Raw genomic sequence first — 20080 nt, 5'->3', positions numbered from 1 at the left:
TATTTAGTAAGTTCAATGTAAGTACATAATTGTAAATACGTTAAAAATACATGGATGACACAAGAAAGTGAAAACATTTATTTCCATTGTGGTCCATTTGAAAATCAAATAACAAAATAGAAGCAATAATAAAATTAAATTAAAGTAATAATACTGACAATAATAATAAGGATGATAGTGTGTATATTATAACAAGAACCTAAATAATTTATAAATACATTAAGACAGTAAATAATTACATAATTAACAGGAAATAAAAGAGTAAAGTTCTTCCTCTAAAAACTGTTGAGTTCTAAGGTTGTAAAAATATTCTGGACTCATACGCCTTTCCAACTCATTATAGAAACTTTGCAAAATGTATTACCACCCTTGAAAAATGTGAGCAACCTATTTTATAAACACTACCCAATCTAGAGACTGTGGATCCCCACAGGCAACATACTGGTATGATTTATTCAGTCAATTATCAGAAGTGCATTTTCTAAGAATTCATCAAATGCTGAAAATGTTGTCCACTCGTGTTTGATTTATAAATGGTGCAATACATGTCTAGTATATCTTTTTAGGATATTTTTAGCATGTTGTCTAGTTTATATATTTGACTGAAATAAGCAATAAATCAAATGTAACTGGCAAAGGGTTAAGGAGTGAACACTATTCCCACATGAACACCAGTTTGTGTTATGGCTGTACAGTGAGTGGAATCAAGAAAATTCTAAACAGCCTGAGAGATAAAATAACACAACTATAACCCTAAAATCACCTTGGTGTCAAAAGAACGTAACATGGTTCAAAATGGTAAAGAAAGCCATATCAGGCAAATATTACAGTGAACAATCTGTGACTCCAGTATGTTACCAAATCAGAAGATGTTAACACCCCACCCCCCTGCCCACACACACACACACACACACACATACATACATATATGCAAACAATAGTAAACTCACAATTCAATGTTTCAGGCAGCAGCTGCCATGGTGTTCCTGTTCCTGAAGCGGAGCCCTTCTACCACTGGAACCTACAAATGTGTAAGATACAGAAAGAACAGACAGACAGGGGAAAATAATAGTGAAGAGGAGCATGTTTAAGAAAGAAATAAAGGGGAAAGTGATAGAAAGGAAAACAGAGCAAGAAAAACAGATTTATGCTAACCTGCCTGAAGCAAGTCTATAAATATGATGGGTTATAGTCAGAGAATAGTATTCTTCTGGCCGACCATTACAGAGGAGATATGAGATTTAATGGTACACTCCTGCAAATTCATCTTCTGGACAAAGATGCTTCATTCCATTAATGGAAAGACACAAATGGACACAGCTTGAGTTTCAAAACACATTTTACCTTGAAGTTATTCAAAGCAGTTTGTGTTATAAGCCAACAAGTACTTCTGCCTCAAGTCAAAAATGCTACAACTCTGAAAAAAAAAAAATAAAAACATTTATTTATCATAAAATCTTGGACCCCTTTGCAATAAGTGAAAACTCTGAGAAAACTGTTAAATGACTTTATTATGCCCAGGACTCCGTAAAAGTAAATCACAGGAGACTCACAAGGCACAACATCCACTGGCAAAAATCAAGAAAAAGGAGAGTTCATCTCAAACCAAAAAAAACTGCAGTGGAGGGGCTAGGAACTAAAGAAGGAGAGGACAGTGCAAAAAAAACTAAAATGATTCTAGCAAGAAAACTTACCACTGAACCACTGGAAGCCAGAACCCATCACTGTCTTCTCAAGGCAACAGGAGAGTGAAAAATATTCAAGCAAAATACTCCAACAACATAAGGCTGTCCAAAAATATCAGTAATGGCATCCGTAGAAAAAGAACAAAACACAAACATCAAAATAATCAAAGGTTCTCAGGGTTCTCACTAGGAGTTTTTTTATCAGAGTAATGGGATAGAAAAACCACCTTAAAAATCCGGGGGTTTGGAGGCTGTTTAGTAGGGATGAGCGACTACACCACTATCTGCAATTGTATCTGTTCAACCATCTAAAGTATCTGTATCCGTATCCGTAGTCGTAGTGGGCGGGGCCTAAACTGGAAGTGTGCGTGGTTTAACCCGAAATGGCTGGGGCTTAAATCGGTTCATCATTTTAAGTCTGAAATTGATATGGATTGACCAGAAGTTGCTATATTTATTGTTTATTTGAAAACTATTTTCAGAACAGCCTCAAAATTGAGATTGAAATCAATGTTTTTATCACAAAAGTAAGAGAACTATTTACAGAACATGCATTTTATGAACTCAGAACATGAATATTCTTAAGTGTATGAATGAATATTTACAGAACAGCCTCAGAATTGTGATTCAATGTTTTGATCACAATAGTAAAGGAACTATTTTACAGAAGAAGTTTTTTTATAAACTCAGAACATGAATATTCTTAAGTGTATGAATGAATAACATAACAGCCTCAGAATTGACATTCAATGTAGTAGGAAATTATGAACAACTAAGTATGCATGAACAAGGTGGTGATGGTCTAGTGGTAAAGGTGTTGGGCTTGAGTCCAGAAGATCATGGGTTCAAATCCCCGCCTGACTGGAAAATCACTAAGGGCTCTTGGGCAAGGTCTTTAATCCCCTATTGCTCCCGGTGTGTAGTGAGCGCCTTGTATGGCAGCACCCTGACATCGGGGTGAATGTGAGGCATAATTGTAAAGCGCTTTGAGCGTCTGATGCAGATGGAAAAGCGCTATATAAATGCAGTCCATTTACCATTTAACAAGCGTTGTCATACTCAACACAACGTTTTTTAATCTTATGATCAAACTGTGATTTCTTTTTCAATTATTTATTTATTTTTACTACCTAACGTTCGCATTTTTTCCACACAAAGTTAAACAATATTGATTAAGGTGTGTGTGTGTGTGTGTGTGTGTGTGTGTGTCTGCGTCTGTGTGTGCATATGTGTCTATGTGTGCATGTGTGTGTGACTTTGTGAGTGAGAGGGATAGAGAGGTTTTTCAACTGACCAATTTATTTTTATGAACTGCAGTGAGAAAGTGTCAGATACTGCATGCAGCCATATTCAATAAAAATACGAGGTCTATTAGAAAAGTATCCGACCTTATTATTTTTTTCAAAAACCATATGGATTTGAATCACGTGTGATTGCGTCAGACAAGCTTGAACCCTCGTGCGCATGCAAGAGTTTTTTCACGCCTGTCGGTTGTATCATTCGCCTGTGGGCAGGCTTTGAGTGAGCACTGGTCCACCCCTCCCGTCGGAATTCCTTTGTCTGAGAACTTCCTGAGAGACTGGCACTTTGCTTGATCAAAATTTTTTCAGAAACTGTAAGGCACATCCAAGTGGACACATTCGAGAAATTCAGACGGTTTTCGGTGAAAATTTTAACGGCTGATGAGAGATTAAGGAGTGTTACTATCGCTTTCAGGACAGCCCACGGCGCCGGACGCCGCGCCCCGAGCCGCCTCCGTTGGAAGTCTCACAGGACAAGTTTGAACATGCCAAGATGTTAAACAATTTCTCGGATACTCACTCGACTGAAAGCCATCGAAAACCGCTTGAATCTTACGAATGGTTATCAACACGGAGGTGTTTTTCTATGGTGCCGTGCGATGAGCGGCTGCGTGCCGACGCGCGAATCTGTCCGCACGTCTTTTATTACAAAATCTCCTTTAACAGTGGAATGTCTGGATAAACTGCTGATCCCAACCTCTTCTGAAACTTCTCTGCTCTCTCATGACGTCCTGGGTCAACAGAGGCTTAAATTTGGAAGTTTTCAGCTTGAAACAGGCTGACGGCGGCGGCTCGGGGCGCAGCGCGCTGTCCGGCGCCGTGGACAGTCCTTAAAGCGATAGTAACACTCCTTAATCTCTCATCAGCCGTTAAAATTTTCACCGAAAACCGTCTGAATTTCTCGAATGGTGTCCACTTGGATGTGCCTTACAGTTTCTGAAAAAATTTTGATCAAGCAAAGCGCCAGTCTCTCAGGAAGTTCTCAGACAAAGGAATTCCGACGGGAGGGGTGGACCAGTGCTCACTCAAAGCCTGCCCACAGGCAAATGATGCAACCGACAGGTGTGAAAAAACTCACGCATGCGCACGAGGGTTCAAGCTTGTCTGATGTAATCGCACGTGATTCAAATCCATATAGTTTTTGAAAAAAATAAAAAGGTCGGTTTCTTTTCTAACAGACCTCGTATTAATACAGGCTACTTTGTGTGTTCAGCTAAATGTGTGTATGTGTGTAGGTGGTCTGTAAGACTGTTTATTTTTTTATGATCTGTGTGAACTTGGTGATTCATGCAAACATCCAGTGATGGCAAACAGGGGAATAATATGCCAGCCTTCAGTTCACTGTATTCTTCTCAAAAACACCACGTTCAGTAGGAGCAAAGTTTTCCAAATTACTTTATATCACCAACTAAACTAAGAGCAAGCAAACGGTAATAAATAAATAAGTAAAAAAAAAAACGACCGGAGTGGAGGCAGTGACCGATGCAACATGAGCAATTTTCAGTTCTGTCTTGTCAAAAGCACAGCGTACGATACGAAACAAGTTCACCAAGTAACTTTAAATATCATTCAAACCGAAAAAAAAAAGGCGAGCTGAAGAAAACTTAAGGAGTACTAAGAGAGCAACGTGAGGTAGAATCAAGCCAAGCACAGAGAGAGAGATCCTGCCTGTGTGTGTGCGCAAGAGTTAGGTCTGGGTGCAGAGACGTGTCTGTGTAGGGAGGGGCGGGCGCTGTGTGTGACTGGCCAATCACAGAGCGTGAAGACAGTTAGTTAGCCAATGAGAATTTTCCTTCAGCACGAGCACAGACATTGACTATTTTTATTCGTATCATGCTCATACTCGTCAAAAATGCTTTATCCATACCGGATACTCATCTGAAACGCGTATAACCCTACCGCTTAGGTAGCACCCCGGTGGAGGGCCTACCTGAAGATTTTGCATTATGGGCTTATAAAAGGCCTTTTTTGTCAGTCTAAATATACCAAATAGGTCTGGAGTTAACTTAATTCGGCCATAAGATTTTTATCTTTCACATAACATCCTCAGTCAAATATTTATGTTGTCACATTTGTCGTCCAAAAACTCTTTCCAAATATTTTATATTTAAAGTTATTATTATTATTTTATGGTTATTGTTCTCAACTTATAAGCTGTTACCCACCTCTATCAGTGAGCCACAGCAGATAATCACTGCTGCTATAAAACAACCACTCAGCTTCTCACATCTTGTGAGATGGTCATGAAAAAACTGCTATGGTAATACAGTAAGAGGATAAACCAATAAATAAGGTGGTTAAACAAAATTTGAAATAAAAGCACACTGAAGTACCTTGCATTCACAGTGAGCATTCAAAGAGACAACACTGTGCCTGGGTGGTTTCTAGTTTTAGAATAAAGATATGCCAAAATCTTTTGCATGACATCAGAGTTTAGTGGCAGAACAGTGACGAAACAGCACCAAAAGCCCTAAGATTAACGACAGAGAAGACATATAACTACACAGAAACTATTAGATGTAATGTGTGATAAATTTGCATGTCTGACAATATGGGCAGTTTCATTAAGACGCATGTTAAGCTTGTCAACAAACTCGTTTGACTTGGTTTTTCATTTCATTATCAGTTTCCTGTCATACTGCTCTATCTTGTCCTTGTCTCCATAACAACAGTCTCCAAAGTTCTCTGCATTGCCAGTGATGGATGAGATTTTGCTGACAGTATGACAGGCATCATGGAAAAACCTTAGGGACTACTACAACAGGTTTATGCTCTGCTCAAGCTCCTTGAGCAGAGCTTGAGTTAAAGTTATAGGAAATAAGACCACATATTCAATCAATTATTTTATCCACGTGAATTAATCAGTGTTTCAGTTTTTTAGTGAAATGTATTAATGCTCAGATTCAATTTTCACAGACTGGTGCTGAGTTTCAACACACCTGTTTTTTCTAAGCTTGTCGCTAGCAAGGTTGAACAGTTGGACGATTCCACTGTCCCTCTCAGATGGCTGACAGACATCACAATGTGAACTCACCATCGAGATACGAGGCTTATTAGAAAAGTATCCAACCTTATTATTTTTTTCAAAACCATATGGATTTGAATCACATGTGATTGCGTCAGCCAAGCTTGAACCTTCATGCGCATGCGTGAGTTTTTTCACGCCTGTTGGTTGCGTCATTCGCCTGTGAGCAGGCTTTGAGTGAGGACTGGTCCACCCCTCTCGTCGTTTTTTTCATTGTTTAGGAATGGCTCAGAGACTGCCGCTTTGCTTGATCAAAATTTTTTCATAAACTGTGAGGGACATCAATGTGGACACCATTCGAAAAATTCAGATGGTTTTTGGTAAAAATGTTATGGTCTTCATAGAGATTACGGAGTGTTACTGTCGCTTTAAGGACGGCCAAGAGCGATTGTTTGTGCGCCGCGCTCCGAAGCCACCATCGACAGGCTGAACGACCATTTCATTTCTAAACGGATGGCTGTATGGATCCGTGACCATCGTGTGACATTTCTCTGGTTATCACAAGAGCTGGACATCAACCATTTTCCAGCAGATTTCACTTTTAACAAGGGATTTTGTCATGGAAAGCCGAGCGGAGGCTTTGCGCGTCACGATGGATTCGCTCCTGGAGCGAGACAAAACCACCTCCGTTTTGGTCTCACAGGATGGCTTTGAGATGGCGTTCAGACAGCTGTCGGTGGTTTTTCCATCGAGTGATTATCCGAGAAATTGTGGATGTGCCTGGACATGCGAGAACATGTCCTGTGAGGCTTCATCACAGCGTTGCTTTGCGCCATGCAGCAAAGCTGCAAGGCGCAAAGCCTCCTCTCCTCTTTCCATGACAAAAACTCCTGTAACAGTGGAATGTGCCGTTCATTTCCAAACTGGACACTGTGTTTTATCCGGGATGTCATCTGGCTAGCACAGGAATTGTGAAAAGACGTGGACATCAGCACTTTTTCGACACTTTTTCGGCACACTGAGACAGACGTGCGGAGGAAATCCTGAAGTTTTAAGGAAATAAATCATTGTGTCCTTTAATGTCACTAGTAAGCAACATTTCACGCCTACTAGCACTAAGACATTTACAAGCAAAATTTTGAAGAATATCATCCAGTTATTATCATGAAAGTCACAAAACGTCAATTGTTTTATAGGGAAGCAGAGACAATGCATGTGCACGTATTTGGTGATTCGGGTTTGTCAGGCTGGGCGGGTACCCGGCACCCAGAGTTGCTGGACACGCAATGCAGACTCCTAGACTTGCCTTTGGTGTAAGAGATAACATGGGCCTTTATTTCAGGCATGGGTACGGTACACATGTGGTTAGTCAGAGGAGCAGATGTACAATCAGGATCAGGCAAAAAGGCAGTTATTGATGAGCGGGGTCCAGTGGCACAAGCAAGCACAGACATCAAGGATAAGGCAAAAGGTGCAGCCAAAAACACAGAGCAAAAATACGGTACACTGCTAGACAAAAACAGGGCTGTGAACAAAGGCTGGAAAGTGCACAAAGACAACAATCTGGCAGTGAGCTGTGAGACTGTGAGGATTTAAATAACAGGTGGTGTAAACGAGGTGCATGTGCAGACTGATTAGGTAACAAGGTGCACGCGCTCTCAGCAGTTGTGGGCCGTCCTTAAAGCGGCAGTAACACTCCTTAATCTGTATAATCCCCATGAAATCGTCCCTGAAAGCCATATTAATTTTCCGAACGGTGTCCACCTGGAGGTCTCTCACAGTTTCTGGAAAAAAATTGATGCAGCAAAGTTCCAAATCATTCAGACATTTATTCGCAATAAAAATCCGACGAGAGGGGTGGACCACTGCTCACACAAAGCCTGCTCACAGGCGAATGACGCAACAGACAGGCGTGAAAAAACTCGTGCATGTGCACGAAGGTTCAAGCTTGGCTGATGCAATCACACGTGATTCAAATCCATATGGTTTTTGAAAAAAATAAAAAGGTCCGATACTTTTCTCACAGACCTCGTATTTATCAAGATGTATCGAGTTGACTGTAGGCCAAACACTGCAGTATGTGTACTTCATGTTTCTTCACATACATATATTTTCACCTTGTACTCTGTAGGTCTATTATTATACAAATAATGAATGTTTATGAGTTCAATGGTACAAATATTTCATGAGGTGAAAGCTGGAACATAATATTCAATGAGGCGAAGCCGGGTTGAATGGTATGTTCCAGCTTTCACCGAATTAAATATTCATTCCATTGAAAGAATGTAAAAACATTCATTATTTGTTTTAAATAACGGCTAAATCATTGTCATTTGATATTTTATTAATTTATAAACAACAGAAAAGACCCTTACATTTTGGTGTTCCACTGCTGCTAAAGTCCAAATTGTGACGTGTAGTCCTGTGATGCTGTGCACTGACTTCGGACTTCCATAAAAAAAGAAAAAAAAAAGACTTTGTGTAGTTCCTTAGTCCAGCCAAAAATCACATCAGCTTTTCATCTGAACAGCTCTTCATGCATCCAGATGGCTTACAGCGGAGTGGATTTTGTGTGTGTGTGTGTGTGTGTTACAAGAATTAGCAACGTCAGTTAGCTCAATCAAATCATCGTCTCGGTAGTCATTATCCCCCGCGTGCAGGCGAACACACACACACACACAACCGGGTCAGTGCTTGTGCACATGTGTACGACCAAAAAAGACTGTGTACATCCTCAGTGCAGTGAAAAAAAAAATCACGTCAGAAATTAGTCCAGCTTTTGATTCTTTCTTCCTGCTAACTAACTGCCTCCAGACAGCGCAGTGGATTTGTTTTGTGTGTGCATGCAAGAGCGTGTTTTGTGTGTGTGTGTGTGCGTTTGTGTTTGTTTGTGCATGCAAGAGCGTGTTTTGTGTGTGTGTGTGTGTGTGTGTGTGTGTGCGCGCGTGTTTGTGTGTGCATGTGTGCAGAGTGTAATGGTACCAAATTTGCACTCTAAATGGAATCAAACTGCACTCTAAATGCAATGCAATACAAAAATTGGACGAATTAATCTATGTCATGTGACATACAAAGCACCAATCAAATGACAAGGATCCACTCAGCCATTATATGAAAGACATTTAAAGTATAACGCAAAGCTAAAACACGCTCAGCCAGGATAATTGTGTTTAATATATATATATATATATATACATATATATATATATATATATATAAATATATGAGGTCTGTTAGAAAAGTATCCGACCTTTTTATTTTTTGCAAAAACCATATGGATTTGAATCACGTGTGATTGCATCAGCCAAGCTTGAACCTTCGTGCGAGTTTTTTCACGCCTGTCGGTTGCGTCATTCGCCTGTGAGCAGGCTTTGTGTGAGCAGTGGTCCACCCCTCTTGTCGGATTTTTATTGCGAATAAAATGTCTGAACAATTTGGAGCATGGCTGCATCAAATTTTTCCAGAAACTGTGAGAGACCTCCAGGTGGACACCATTCGGAAAATTCAGATGGCTTTCAGGGATGATTTTATGGGGATTACACAGATTAAGGAGTGCTCCAGCCGGTTTAAAGACCGCCCACAGCGGCTGAGAGCGCGGTGCACTCCGAGCGCCGATCGACAGGCTGAAACCCCTCTGAAACAACCAGATCATTTCCAAAGTGAAGGCTTTGTTGATCTGGGACGTCGTCTGACTTCCACAGAAATTGCAGAAGACGTGGACATCAGCACTTTTTCGGCACAATGAGACAGACGTGCGGAGAAATTCGCGCATCGGGACGGAGCCGCATGGTGCAAAGCAACGCCGTGATGGAGCCTCACAGGACATGTTCTGGCATGTCCAGCTCATCCACAATTTCTTGGATAGTCACACGACTGAAAAGCCACCGAAAGCCATCTGAAAGCCATCTGAAAGCTGTCCTGTGAGACCAACATGGAGGTGCTTTTGTCCCGCACCATGAGCGGCTCCGTGGCGCATCCCTCCACTTCTCTTTCCATGACAAAAACTCCTGTAACAGTGGAATGTGCCGAAAAAGTGCTGATGTCCACGTCTTCTGCCATTTTTGTGGAAGTCAGATGACGTCCCGGATCAACAAAGCCTTCATGTTGCAAATGATCTGGTTGTTTCAGCGGGGTGTCACCCTGTCGATCGGCACTCGGAGTGCGCCGCGCTCTCAGCCGCTGTGGGCGGTCTTTAAACCGGCTGGAGCACTCCTTAATCTGTGTAATCCCCATAAAATCATCCCTGAAAGCCATCTGAATTATCCGAATGGTGTCCACCTGGAGGTCACTCACAGTTTCTGGAAAAATTTGATACAGCAAAGCTCCAAATCGTTCAGACATTTTATTCGCAATAAAAATCCGACGAGAGGGGTGGACCACTGCTCACACAAAGCCTGCTCACAGGCGACTGACGCAACCGACAGGCGTGAAAAAACTCACGCATGTGCATGAAGGTTCAAGCTTGGCTGATGCAATCACACGTGATTCAAATCCATATAGTTTTTGCAAAAAATAAAAAGGTCGGATAGTTTTCTAACAGACCTCGTACACACACACACACATACATACACACACAATGTTACTTAAATTAATTGTTCAGATACTATTGTCTTATGTACAATTTGTACATGTTCAATCAATCCATTTTGTCATGTGACAATCTCATAAGGAACATGATGGAACATGTTATCTGAGTATCATTGATACACTCACCTCTGTAAGTTTAATATTGATTATGTTGCAGAATAAACTCAATCAATCAATCAATCAATCATAAACAACATTTTATTTATTTTTTATCGGTGTCTGTGTGCGCATATATGAGCTTTTGACAAGAGCGGAAGTTAGCTTTGAGTTAGCGGACGTTAGCCTGCATGCTAACGTCTGCGAAATCTCTTGTAAATCACTCCAGAGGTGTTATGAGGTTCCAAAAACATCGTTTTCAGTTTTAGAAGTGTTTACTAGCTTTTACAAAATATATGAGAAACATGTTCTATTTACACATATTTGACAAGAGTGGAAGTTAGCTTTGAGTTCACAGAAGTTAGAACCCCTTCACACATAGTACGATTAAGTACAAATCTGGGCGACTCACAACGGAACAACTCATATGAGCGAACCAAACACTGAGCAGGAACACAATGAAAACGAAATGGAATGAAACAGGATGTGACATTTTAACCTCTTAAAATACTTCTTAAAATAGGTCAATGTTAGCCATCTCTGAACTTGTCCATGGTCTGTGTCCTAAGAATGTTCCCTGTGAATTTGAAGTCTCTGGCAGTAACAAGACCGGACTTATGTTGAGCACACACAAATGGACGGACGGACAAATATGGCCATCGGGTAAAAACTATTAAAAAAAAAACCTTTGATTGTGCTTGAAATGACTGTTTGGAAAATGCAGAGAGCAGAGTGAGAAAGCAAACAACACTCCCTGCAAGCAGATAATCCCTGTCTTTTTAAGATGTTTTCAAGCAACTTCAGGATTTAAATGGTCATGAGAAAGAAAATCAGAGGCACAGGTTTCAGAGCATCAACAAGGAAAAATTAGTTTGTGCATGATGATGGGGGGGGGGCTCTTTTTAGCAATGACGCACTTTAATGGGAGAGACACAAAAGTGGAACCAAGAATGTTGCAGCTTCTCCAGAACAAAAATGCATTCAATTAGTGTTGAAACCTGGAACAGAAGCAGCCGATGATGCATAAACTACCTTGTGACTCCTGTGTGATCATTTGTCCATCTGTGTCTATAAGACTGTTAGTGTCCTAAAACGCCATAAGGAGAAGAAATAACGATAAGAACCATAAGGATGGAGTCTTAAAGTGGAGGAGAAGGGTTTAAAAACTTAATAGAATGAAAAACAACAAATCTCTTAAAAAGCAGCCCCATATGTGATCAGTGCCCAGGCAAAAGCACAGGGAGTAAGACACATGACAAACATAGTCAGGATTAAGATAGTGAATGAAAGAAAGAGAGGAAGACAGAACACGTCAGAGTACGATGTGAGGGGAGAACAAGGCATTAGGTGGACAGACTAAGTGACAGCTAAACAGATAACAGACAGACAGAGAGCATTTTGAGTAAAGCGCAGTCGCAATAAAAATGTGTCGCCAGCCAGAGTATAGAAGCATTGAAAGCAAGAAGATTGCTCAAATACTTTCTGAGATTGACAAAATTCTACACCACAGTCACAGTTAAGTGAATTTTGAAAACCAGAAAGTACTCCCAAAATGGTCATTAAAAATTCTGAAACAAATGTGTGCATGCGTGATAGTCACACCACAGGATGTGTGTGGTCAAGTATATTAAAATTAAATCAAACACATCGACCAATAACCTCATCACACGCTTCACATCTGTTATGATTCATCGACAACAGACGTCTGTCTGATATGACATAATCTACTCTGGCACACAGAGACTTGTTACGACTGAGTGACACGCAGGCTTTTGCAGGTCAAACAAACCGGAAGCTGTTGCAAACTTCTGGTGCTTGTCGGTTTCTGTAAACAGTCAAAAGAAGGAAGTTCCACAAAAAGTGATCTTGTTTGCCAAAAAGTCTGGAAGCATGCACTCGTGTTGCATGTGGCCACAACTACCACAGTACAGAACCTCCTTTGGTCCTGAATAGCAACCACCCAATGCTGACAACTGCTTTAACCTACTTCTAGAAAGTCACCATCGACCTGCTGCAGCCAGGTGGAACATGGTCATTACAACAGACTCAATTTAGGTACATTTTTATATATTCATTCATTTATATCAGTGATTTTCAAACTGTGACAACCCCCCCAACCCCCATGCCAGAGTTCTTCGGGGCGCAATGAGGGATGGGTATCATGAACCGGTTCTTTTCGATAATCATTAAGAAATAATCCGACATCAATACCCTTTTTGCTTAATGATTCCTTTATCGGCCCTTCAGAGCGGCCGTTGCTTTTGAGGGTGTTTCATCAGGAAAATGATCATTTCATTATGTTGATTACAGACCCTGCAGCGGTTCTGTAATCAACTGCTTCTGTAACGGCTCCGCTTTGAAGCTTGAAACAACGCAGCAGTGCTCCGATCTGCTGCTTTGTTGGTTCATTGCTTCGCTGCTTTTCAGAAGCGGCAAGTCCGCTTCATAACCCCTCTCAAAGCCATTTAAAAATGTCAATTGTGAGTCACTTTTGTGCTGATTAAAGTCACTAACTGGGACTCTTGTCTTGTTGCAGGAAAGAAACAAGAATTGTCCTCCGTTCTGTTCACACAGCTCCAAACGCTGCGCCGCTCTCTGCCGAGACAGTGTCCGGTCGGAATTAATAACTTCAAAGTGAATCACTGTTTAACTCAAATGACACCTCTTTCCAAACGTTGTAATACAGACAACAGACTAAAACATTTTTTTCCTCCCAAAATGAGACATCCTGCTTTCTTTATGAATTACATTGATGTTGACTTGCAGCACAGCCATCTGAAAGTAAATGCTTTTGAGAAAAACTACAGATGTGGTTTATTTTTATTTAAGTCCTGAGATCAAGGATCCAGTGACCAATTTCATATTTATTTACTTTAAGACTCAATAAAATGTTATTAACATAGAAAACCTGTAAAGCCTACTTTCAGTACACAGAAAATTCACAGAAGGTATTGATAAGGGAATTGATAACAAATCGGATCGATAAGCGGAATCGGTAAAGGTATTGATATCGTAAAATCTTAAAAATACGCATTCCTTATTATTCATGTTAAAATGTATTAGTTATGCCAAAGGCGTTTAAAAACACACCGAGATGTTTAAATGTTTTTAAAAAACAATGTTTAAAATATGACAAAAGATAAAAATTGAAGGTTCTTTAAAAACATGTTTAAAATGTTTGAAAAGGGTGTAAAATGTGTGAAAGAATAGAAAGTTCTTTAAAAACATGTGTAAAATGTTTACAAAGGCTGTCAAATGTGTAAATGCATAGAAAGTTCATTAAAAACACACAAATACTTTTAAAACGTGTTTAAGATGTGTAAAAGAATAAAAAGAAACACACAAAGATATTGAAATTGTGTGTATGTGTCAATGCGGGGGGGAGGGGGGGGCAGATATTCATTTGTTCTCTGAGGGGAGCTACTCTCCCACACTTTGAAAACCCCTGATTTATATATTTTGCATCTTGATTATGTATTTATCTTACGCATTAGGGTTTGCATTAGAACCGCTGGCCACTGGAACACACGAGGGAATGAAATGCGAGTCCCAAGGCCCAGCGCTGAGTCAAAGCACATCAAGGCAGCAAAGCCATCAGAAGCTACCCAAGTGTGCTGCAGAGTGCTAAGAAGGTGGCATGGCAAATCATGCCATGAAAGCAAAGTGTGTCTAAAGGTATGTAGTTTTATATTTGAAAAAGGCAACATAAACTAAAGTAAATCCATGACACTCTAGGGGTGCAGGTGTTTTGAAACAAAACAGGACTTGGATCTAGTTATTGTTTTTGCATTTTCAGAATTGGAAATTTCTTAAAGTGAAGCAGAATAAAATAAATAATTCAACATTTGTAATGTTTTTTAAAAATCTATTATAAGAGCCACAACTTGAGCCAATTTAAATTAAATATGACCCACACTTCATATTTCATTATCTTATTGGATTTCATGTCATTTGTTGCAGTATAGTATTAGTCATAAATAATTTTTAAACTGTTAAAATCACATTGATATTGGATGGATATTGTGTTTGTTGCTGTGTTAAAAAATTTACACACAGTATCTTTAATTTGTGAGCAGCTCAGAGCAAAGTGTCTGTCAAACACAGTGAAACAGACAGGAAATGTAAACTTTTTTCACTAAATGTTTTTTAAATGGTTACAGTTGCTATTCACGTTGCATGAATTTACTCTGCAGCACGTTTATGATTTATTTTTTGACTAGACGCGTGACTATTCGCTCCAGACCACCTACAATATTTTGTCAATTTTAAATTTGATGTTTGTGCAGACTACAGCATGTCATAAAGAATTTACAGATTAAAAGTCATCATAGTCAACGTCGCTATTCAGCATCATTGCCTCCACGAAAGCTTGTTAATTCATATAAAATGTTAAATTAATCATAGGTAATTCAATGTAATGTAATAAGTGGTGTAATGATTAAACACAAATGTGGTTTGGTACGCGTTGGCTTTTAGGTTCCTATTTTAGAAGTAAAAAGTAAGATAACCACGTCCATTTATTGTTCCAAACTGTCTGGATAGAGAGTTGCAGACTGGTTTGCTGTTATATGGTGTCCACTGTAGGTGACTGTTACAATCTATGTTCAAGAGCACACCAGGTTGACCCCAACTCCTCCTGCAGACAGCTGGAATCAAAGGAACAGACACAACTACTCGCTGATGGCAACAAGGAGAACCAAACAAAGTGGAGGTGTTATTTTAAAAATCATTTATTAATTTATGTTTTAAATGCATGGAAAGCCTGTGCATTCTTGAATGCACGTACCAGGGATGTGGCATCCCAGGGATGCAGTACATTTTATATACTGCAGCAACCAATCAGTCCTGCTTTACGACAACTGTCGTAACAGCTACACTTTAAGTAGCATTTTTGCTCTGCGAAACTCAGCGGATCCGAGGAAACTGATCTGTAACACACAGATCAGTGTCCGCGGACATATAAAACTTACATGACGTAACAAAAGTGAACGCTTTGCGATAAGCGTTTTAAAAACTCAGTGATGTTCAGGATTAAAGAGTACGTCACTAACACTCCCCCCCACCCCCCACCCCCACCCCCAATTATGAAATCCGTGGAATCCAGCAGATCCGCGGAGTTTTCACAGCCCTGTACATGAAAAGGTCACAGGGGGCTGGAGCCTACCTCAGTTGTCAATGGGTAAAAGGCAGGGTACACATTGGCCAGTCTATCGCAGGATATAGAGCATGAAAATAGCAAAATTTGCAATGCTTTTGAACTACCTCTAAAAATGTATTCAAACAAACACAATATTCCACAGAATGCTTTCTCATCAATTGGGACCTATTCAGGGAGTCAGAGTATTACATTTCTAAACTTTGCAAAATAAGGACCACCCTAGCTCTATTGTGTCCATATGAAGGAATTACTGTAAAATCTACTTTAAAAAGTTTAGTTAAACAAAATTTTTTTTTTTTCATGACAATTATGGATGAATTGGTTCCTTCTTGGTCAGCTGCCTTTAAGGTCATGGTGATGGAGGGCGTCTGAAAGGTGGAGGATGTCACATTTCTATATCATGCCTCAAATTCCATCAGTTCGTTAGTTATAATCTTCAAGTCCTGTGGGCGCTTTTATTAATTCATGGCTCTTAATTTGAGTCTCCTTCCTCTCAATAATATAAAGTTTGTATGGTCCCAAGAACATTATATTTTTTGGATAATAGATTGTAAGGTTACCCTTCATACCAGGAATCTTTACAAGAATCTGCCTGAGGGGAACCAAAATTGTGCTCGGTAAACTTTAATTGATTGACCCCCCCCCCAAGGTAAATCTTTTGTCACTGACAGACACCTAAGCCAGTGGTCTCCACAACTCTATTCACTACCCAATTGTTGCATGTAGTAAACACTGAAGAGAATATCAGCCAGAACATATCTTCAGAAAAACCCACAATTCACTGGGAAGACATCAAGAGACTCTGACCAAAGCTTACTTATGGTACCTGTGTGATGTCCAGCTATGATGTCCAGCAACTTGAGGATCCTGCAAAGGTTCCGGATATCTCAGGAAGCAGTGTTGAGGACTGCAGCAACTGAAAAAGAAAAAGCACACATTTCATCTAGCTGCAGCAGAGAAATGGCGACTTTCACGAGGTGAGGATGGGCTGGCCGCCTTCATCCAGGACCCAAAACAGGTCCGTAGTGCAGTGGATGGCACTGGTTATACAGGTGGGTCCTTAAATATAGCCACAGGTATCCCATTTAAGATTTTAAAAGTGATTTCATTCATTTGGTGGACCTTCTGGAACCTTCCATGCTATTTTAAGAGGCAGCCATCGTGGTCTATGAACCACTGAAAATCCGTCAGAGTAAAAGTTCTAATAATTCTATCTAACTATTGGATAAAAATGATTTTTTTAATGCAAATGAAGTAGACATGATTTACATTACTTTCAGAAGAAAAGCATATTCTCCACAGAATGACAGAGGGGTAGTCTCCCATTGCCGATTTTTGCCCCATTTCCCATCAAAATTTCAAAACTGAGAAAACACTCATTTTTAATTTTTTTTTTTTTCATTTTAATATGCAAAATTCATGTATCACCTAGTATTTTCTAGCAATTTACCCTAACAGTAAAATGTTTGAACACACTTTCCAATTCAATTATACAGTTATTTTTGTGCACATGCAATACTTCTACATTTTCTCACATTTTCCAAAGTCTGTTAATATCTCAAAATTATCTTCTGTTGAACAGTGTGGCATGCTTCTCATGGGTTTCCTGTTGCAGAAGATGATCAGAAGAAGGCTTATGCGTATTGTACCTGATTGTCAACTTTCACAGACTATTACACAAGTTTATTCCTGCAAACTTCACCAGTGAAAAACAATTATTCACATATTGTGGATCATAATTTATGTTGGTCACAAATTTAATAAATGTGTTTAAAACTTTACCAGTTGCTCATAATATTCTACAATGGTAAAAGATTACACTGGATTTCAGGCCCAACTGAGTATCTACTCCAGCCCCCCCCCCCCCCCCAAACAAACAACAACAAAAAAAATAAAAAATAGACCACTGGGTGTCAAAACTCTGCATTTGATGGATTCTAACCCAAATAGCGGCATCATTTTTGAAACTTGTTTAAAAATTCATTTGTTTGTGCCAGAGTGGACTGTTTGTTTGCCTTTGGGTCATCACAGTGTCAGCTGAAGCACCAAGTTCATTCAGTGCTCATTCTTAATCAGTGGAAATGTCCAGAAGAAACAACACTGAGAACTGAAACTCCTACACCAACAACTATTCCAAATATCTCCCTATGCCTCTCCACGCCACTATCAGTGCCAAGCATTCTCATGCGCTTCCAATCTTCCCTCCTCAGTGTCACAGCACATCATTATTAACAGGATCAAAGCCTATGAAAGGGATTGTGCTTCAGTGAGACTGAGCCTGGGGGAGTGGGTGACCAAAAGTGATAACAGCAATGCGCTAAACTGTTTGTCTCTGCCTTATGCAGCAACAGAGCATTTCATGAGAACTGTAATCACTGCTGGAGAAGTAAAAAGCACTCTGCAGTGTTCCAGGCTAAATTCGAAGTCCATTAACACTTTTATTAAATTACATTTATTTCCTGCAATTTTGCATTGTCACAAGCAAAACAGCCAGTAAAGCACTTACTATATCCAGGTACAAAACCCTCTTAGCCACATCATTCAAAAAGAAGCAAACTGTAGACTGAAATGGAAGCATACTTATAAAAATTGCTCAGGCCAGGTTGGGGATGGTGGTGGGTAGGTAGGGTCGGAGATTGGGGAATTGTGCCCCGTGGAAGGAAGACAGCTTCAATTAGGAATGCTACTGCTGGCAAATTCAACAAAACATATTTTTCCCTAATCGGCGCAACCTGACCCAGTTACACATTTTTTGAAGAATGTTTGTTTCAAGCAATCTGGCAGGGTTAGTAACTTGTCAACTGCATGCAGGCTCGTTCTTCAGAGTTAGAATTGTGAAGCACACTGAGCATTTTATCTTCCAAGTGTAATGAGCTATTTTTGTAACCAGAATGCAATTTGATCTGGACAAAGTCCAAACTTAATCATACAATGAAAGTATATGCATGTATCTTCTTCAACAATGATTAAATTAGAAGTGACAAAAGAATGCATACTTCTGCCAAGACCTACTACCAGTAAGTATATATATATTTAACCACAGGTTCCATAAAGAAAAGAAAAATCTGAGGGAGGACAAACAAAAATATAGAATTACTTTCACTTTCTTGAACACTGTTTTAACATAGCTGGCTTCCTCAATTCTTACTATAAAACTTTAATCATTTTGTTGTGTCCACTCCATCAGAAATAGATACTATGTCTCTCTAAGAAATCACAAAACATGGGGAAAGAGAGAGATTTATAGCCCAATTCACTGTCTTACACTCACTCAATATAACTGAAGAAACCAACTTCTCTGATTTCGCAATGTTAAAGAAAGTGAGAGACAAAAAATACCTCAATCTACTGTACCCTTTTCTCCAGATCCGCTCCAAAAATTATTAAATCCTGTGGATGGATAGGCATGCTCCACCCATCTAATTTGGAGGAAAATCAATTCAGTAGTTTCTGTGTAATCATGCTGACAAAAAAACCCCACTAAAAATACTACCAACATGGTGGAAGAAATGCAAATGGTACCAGGGTATTTTATGCGTTCATCAACATGTAACAAGTTTTGAGTGAAGTATGCAACAATAAGGTCCAAAGCTGTGGTCCATCAGTGCTGACATTTTTAGAAAGTATACATTCAAATAGGAACAAGTGACTATTTTAATTCAAATCAATTTGTTTATATTGTGCCAAATGACAGCATAACTCGCACCAAGGTGCTTAACAAGGGTAAGATCTAACCTTACCAACCCAACTGAGCAAGCAGGGAGACAACAGTGGTAAGGAAAAACCCTCTCTGAGCTGCCTGCCGAAGTCAACTCGGGGTTCCCACTCTGAGGCCATTCAGAGCAAGCTGCCTGATGGTGAAGTGCTTGAATGTGGCTTCTCTCCAGCCCTTACAAAGATGATCTTTTTATGGCTGAGGATGTGTTTGCTAGTGGCAACTGCCTTGGAGATAGCTTCTGCCACTGTCTTCAGGACCTGGTCGTACCACCAGTGGTAGTGACCATCCCTGAGGGGTGTGTAACAGCTGCTCATTATGTGTTCCAGGGTCCACCGCCCTGGACAGAGTGAGCAGGTTGGAGCGTCACTCTTGCCCCAGACATGTAGGTTGGCAGGGCTGGGAAGCACAGCCAACAAAAGCCATGTCTAGGCTAGTGGCTAGTTTCTCAGTGATGGATGGTATTAGTGCACTGTCCATGGTGAAGGAAAGCTTATGCACCACGTTGCCCCTTTTCAGGACCATGGATCAGGAGTTTGCTGGTTTAAAGCTAATTCTAGCCCAAGAAATAAG

At 40.0% G+C, this 20080-nt stretch overlaps 1 protein-coding gene across 1 annotated transcript in view; it reads right to left on the bottom strand.

The window, feature by feature from the left end:
- peak1 (pseudopodium-enriched atypical kinase 1) overlaps positions 1–20080 on the bottom strand; it is a 321752-nt gene that overhangs the window by 148345 nt on the left and 153327 nt on the right. The window contains 1 exon segment of the mRNA XM_034175994.1: positions 16619–16708. The gene's annotated coding sequence lies outside the window, so the exon portion shown is untranslated.

This window comes from Thalassophryne amazonica, chromosome 8, assembly GCF_902500255.1.
Source record: "Thalassophryne amazonica chromosome 8, fThaAma1.1, whole genome shotgun sequence".
NCBI lineage: Eukaryota > Metazoa > Chordata > Actinopteri > Batrachoidiformes > Batrachoididae > Thalassophryne > Thalassophryne amazonica.
The sequence above is the reverse complement of the archived record's forward strand: the minus strand, read 5'-3'. Positions and strand labels throughout refer to the sequence as shown.